Below are 5350 nucleotides of genomic sequence, written 5' to 3' on the forward strand. Positions count from 1 at the left end.
AAATGACATTCAGCTTGTTAGATTTTTCTTTTACCGCAGTCCAAAATCTCACAAAATCTGCACAACTTCTTTTTTTTTGGTGTTTCTTTTTTTTTTTTTAAGATCATTGAAGCATTTCAGTGCTCACTTTGGGAAATACCCTTCAGCTCACAAAAGCTGGAGCCTGAAGAGCCAAGACCTTTCCCCACAGCAATGCAGGATAACAATGCTCAGCCAAAAGAGGCAGAACAAGCAATCAGCATTCCGCCTTTTCACCGGGAGCAGATTAAAGCACGCTTATCTGCTCCTGTTATTGTTCTAGAAAGAAATGCAAAGGCCAAGGACATGAGAAAAACAGACACTAAAAATCAAAACTGTTTGTACCATAGCAGTCTGAAAACTTCATGAGCCGAGTTCTTTCTCTGCAATGCATCCCTGCAAAGGAAGAAAGCTCTTGCAGGGGCCTGGGCCACCACAGAGCCTTTTATCCGGCTCCCCTCCATCATTTTCTGTGGGTTCCTGTGGGATGCTTCTGACCCTGGAGATAGCTTATACTGTTAATCACGCTCTCTCGTGTTATCCTGTTAGTTCTGCTTTCTTGCAGGCTGTGTTGGGTTGTGCCTAAAAGTAGGACTTGATTTCTGTGTTAGAGAATTCACATCATCTTAAAATTCAAGACTGGTGCAGGAGAGTTTTTCGTAAGTTTGCTGTCAGGATGTTGTAGGTGTGATTCAGCACTACTTATTTTATTGTATGTCCGTGTTGCTGCACTCTCTGTTGTTGTCTCTTAACTCTCTGTTAAGTTTATATTTATTCATTCACTCTTTATTTTCTTTATCTTCTAATTCATACAAAATTCAATGTTGTGTTATTCAGCTGAGGCTTTCAACAAGTTGTTGAGAGAGGATGACTATGCAGCAGAACAATTTATCATTCTTCTTTCTACAACATCCTCACCCATGGACGTTTTTGTCTCAAGGCCTCATAGTTTTCTAACTACATGTATTTTTTCTTCTTTCTTCATCTGTGTTGGTGGGAAGGTTGCAGAAGTCCCACGTGGGCCTTCCTCTCGTGGCTGATACTGATGGCTTGCTGTGGTTACAGGGAATGCAGTTGGTTTCTTGCTGCTTCTGAAGACTTACTGTCTGCCTCTGAATATGCTATGTCCAAAGAAGGGTCTGATGTCCTTCACTTTATTTTTTTTCAAGCTGTTGAGTAGTTGGTACATGCAAAATCTTTTGATGCTTCTTCATGCCGAGAATTATGGACTGCAGGTTTGGATGCATACAGAGTGAATGGACATGCTCCCCCTTGTGATTGTGGATTGGGAATTCAGACTGGTTGGTGAGGGGAACACTGTCTCTCACTGCTGTCTAATTTAAAAAGTAGCAGCTCCTTGGGTTCAAATGCATCTGCTGTGTTTACTGCCATCCAGAGCCTTGCTATCCCAGGAGCATCTGCTCACCCACCAGTCATTAGCAATGTAGATGCTCCAGACAGACTGAGGAACTGACCCAAGATCAGTTCTCTCTGAACAGAGATGTAACTCTGTAATGAATTTTCCACTTCCTTATCAAGCTAAATAGCAAGCACTGAAGCATGACACCAGTTATGGTGTCAAGCACACCAGCAAGTTAACTTCACTGACCATGAGCTGTCAATGTCCTTGTTCACAGAACATCCAACATACTTTCCTGTAGTTTAAGCTTTTCTACCCAGTGCGTATTTAATTGCTTTGTGGTTCAGTTCCCATCTCTGTTGTTGGCTTCAGTTTGGTTCTTGCAGACGTATTTGGCTGCTTCCTGGTTTATGCATTTCCCATATCCTTCAACAATGCATATGAATCTAAGCAGAGGTGCACAGGAGCAATTAGAGGACCTTCGTGTAGATGCTTCCCAGTTTTTCAGTGGACCACATGACTCCCCTCACTAATTAGCTTTGTTTTGGCTGCCTGCTCTTTTTGTATTTCTCCCTCACACTGTCAGATACTTCATTTCTCTCTTGCAAGATGCTCAGCTGATAAGCATCTTCGCTCTTTGCCAGACAGCATGTGTGCTTGTTAGCTGCCAGCCAGCTGATTATGATTAGGCTGTAGTTTTGATAGTTATTTCCTGTCTCTCAAGCCTGAACAGATGGCACGCTCCTCTCAGTGCAAGCTTTGACTTTCATAATACTTCATGGCTTGGCCAAATAGCAGTTGCATAGTCCCCACATGAGAAGCTGCTCAAGGGGCTCCTTGCAAAGAGAGAGGATCAACTGTACCCCCTGAGGATCCTCCCAAGTTACTATCTGCATCGGGAGTGCTGGCATGATCTTGTTCCTTGGATGCTCCTAACTACAGTTTTGTTTCCTAGATTGCAAGTCTGGTCTTGATAGGTGCTTTCAGCATCATGTTTTGGCTTTGCATGCTAGAGGACAATTAGCATTATGTCTGATATGCTAAGAAATGCTATTTTTGTATTTTATTTTATAGGATCAAAACACACACTCTGAATGTTTGCAAGATGAGCACAAGACCTTTGTAAGAACCAGACAGGGAGGTCTTTATTATGAAGAGAAGAATCATTTTATGTTTGGTAAGCAAATATGGTGTCTGTCTGTATGGATTTAGCCAAAAGTTGTTTGTGAGCAGAAAGATGCACCTACCTCCAGGTTTAATGGTTTATTCCAAAGAAAAATAACAATAAAGATAATTCTTTTAAAACAGATTATCCGAGAGTACAGATTGTCAAGCTTTATGCTGCTGGATAAATCAAACTAAGTGCTGAGAGTTAATTTGTCTGACCATAAATCGCATTCAGTAAGTGTAAGACAAAACTAATTGGCTTTCTTCCATACAAATTTAATCACACTGTAAAATGTGATCAATGCAAATAAAGAGTAGGTTAAGTGTCAAGAATATAGAAAGAAAAACAATGGCTCATTTCCATTCTTAGAACACCTGAAAATGGGACGGGTTTCTGTCTCTGCTCTTACCATCTCACAGTTCAGCCCTGGTCTGAACTTAGTGAGCGCTGGTGTCTTGCAGTTTGTCTCTGCTGTTGTGTGTTAGAAATACCTTTTCCGTCAGTCTTTATAGTTGTTTCTGCTGTCTCACAGGTCAAAGCTGTTGGTGGAGTGGTCCAAGCCTCCTGTGGATGAAACACACCCAGCCAAACGCAGGCCAAGTGTCCTTACCTGTGCAGCCCCTCCTGTAGCAAAGGTAGCAGTTGCAGCTCCAAACACGGAACTCCTCACAGAGCTGAGCCCAGCCCTGGAGTGTACACAGATCACCAGGACTTCTGCTGGCTGGGCTCTGCTGTGCACCCCATCCCTTCCACTAGGGAGCCATGGCATCCAGTGTCCTCACTTGTGCAAGCTTCCTCTTCATGCTCTCCTAACATTCCTGGTCCCAGAACAGCCCCTGCTGCTGATTTCTCCAGAAGAGCTGGGTTCGTGCCCCATCCAGGCCTGCTTAGGGGGCTGAACCACTGCTGAGTTCCCCGACTCTTTTGGTACAGATCTTCAGCTGAGTCTGAGAAGAAGTGCTGAGCCATCTCCTGGGGCTCGCCTGGTGTGCAGTCTTCGTGTTGAGCCTCTTCAGTGGATGTGCAATTGCCAAGGCAGCCATCTGGTGAGGTGAAAAGAAGCTGCCAGGACAAGAGCTGCAGCTCTGCCACACATCACAACAGAGGTTCAAGGCAAACTGGATGCATGCAGCCAAACTGAATCCTTTAAAATTAATCTGTTGAAAGACCTGCAGTGAGAGGCTGACAGGCAGTAGTTATGGTGATGGCTGAAGTGTGGTTGAGGGTGCTGCAATTGCTGCTCATGCAGAGAGCAGATAAATCCCTCAGATGTGCAGGTTGCCAAGAACTGACATCTTTTGTAAACAGCATCTCTCAGTTTTGCCCCAGAGATGTCCAGCTTCGGCATGACATGGAAGAAAGCCGAGAGAAGAGATGGGGAGAGAGGGAAAAGAAAGGAGCAGCATAAAACATCTGTGAAACTGAAGGAAGCAGCTTCTAGTGTGGATGGGTTCCTGTGCAAACCGTCAGAGCTGAAGTGGGAGAGAAAACCTCCAAAGCTAGAGGTAAGGGTAAAGAGATGTTGCATCACTTCTCCTAGTCTAGGCTTCTTTGCTGGGCTTCTTGCAGTTTCAGAGGACATGCTTAAGTGGGTAGGAATTGCTGCCAGTCTGCACACAGCCTGCTCTCTACCTTGGCCTCTTAGTCAGGAGTGTTAGAGCAATCTGCAGGAAGATGGAGGTGATGAATGGCACAGCAACTTCCAGCTGTGCAGAGAGGTGGAGGCAGATTTTCTTACTCAGGACCCTTTGTCCTGCCCCAGAGATGATGTATATAGTGGCAGGAACTTTGGAAAAAGGGCTTGGCTTGGCTTGCATTTAGCTTCCAGTTCCTTGGTGTGGCATGCTCATGGAGGCCTCCAAGATCCCAGAAGAGGTGGGAAAAGTGAGGGGCGGGCATGATGGTGACAGCAGCCAAGGACTGACTTCCCACAGAGGAATCCCTCTGGGAGTGCAGAGGTGCCCTATAGTGTCACATTCAGCACCCTTAGCTCAGGGCTGGCAGTGCCACTGTTTTTCTGTTGCTGTCCTGAATGGCAGCTGCTGCCCTTTATTTCAAGGAGGAAAAATAGTGAGAGACCCTCACTGCCCCAGGGAACCTGGCAGACCTGCTTCCCCTTACCTCTGTCCTCCCTCCTCCTAAAATTTTGGAATTAAGTTCTAGTATCTCATAAAACATCACGCTTATATCATAACTTCAGTGTGCAGAGAGCCCATGCAGGGGCCGGGATGCATACAAATTGCTGCTCTAAATCTCCAGCTACAATAAGGAAACGTCAGATGGTGGCAGTTTACTTGATAAATACCTAATATAGCTTAAATAATTATTTAATGCAGACAAATGGAAAAAGAGAGCATCTATGTGCTGTGTTATAATAAACTACAGCTCGTGACTTGTTGAGCGGTGAGAGCAGCAGCTCCAGTAAAGGGCTCTACCACGGCCAGGGCAGGAGGACTCAGGCTGAGTATTGGCTGTGGGAAGGTCCTGCCAGGAGCTAACAGGTGTTTAGTGGCAGACTGATGAGAGATGAGAACCCTCAGGGAGCACAATTAATGCAGTGCTGATGACCTAAGTGGAGTGATGAGTGTTTCGTCCCGCCACGTTCCCCACACTGACTGTAGGGCTGAGTGTTGACTGGAGGGGCGAGTGCAGCCCAAGCTGGGCTGTGCTTCCAGCAGTGCCATCCCAGCAGGGTGAGGAGGGGCTGTCTGTGCTGTGCCGTTCCTGTTGCTGGTCGGACAGCTGCATCTCTGCACTGCTGTGTCACACCACAGCATCTCTCAGCCCCAACAGCACTGCAGCAG

The 5350-nt window shown here is 45.8% G+C and overlaps 1 long non-coding RNA gene across 1 annotated transcript; it reads left to right on the forward strand.

Moving 5' to 3' along the window:
• The first annotated feature begins 2107 nt into the window (after positions 1-2107).
• LOC125700695 (uncharacterized) lies at positions 2108-5038 on the forward strand. Its single transcript, XR_007380023.1, has 3 exons — positions 2108-2355; positions 2453-2555; positions 3079-5038. It is a non-coding gene; the product is annotated as an uncharacterized LOC125700695 (long non-coding RNA).
• Positions 5039-5350: the final 312 nt, after the last annotated feature.

This window comes from Lagopus muta, chromosome 15, assembly GCF_023343835.1.
Source record: "Lagopus muta isolate bLagMut1 chromosome 15, bLagMut1 primary, whole genome shotgun sequence".
Classification (NCBI taxonomy): Eukaryota; Metazoa; Chordata; class Aves; order Galliformes; family Phasianidae; genus Lagopus; species Lagopus muta.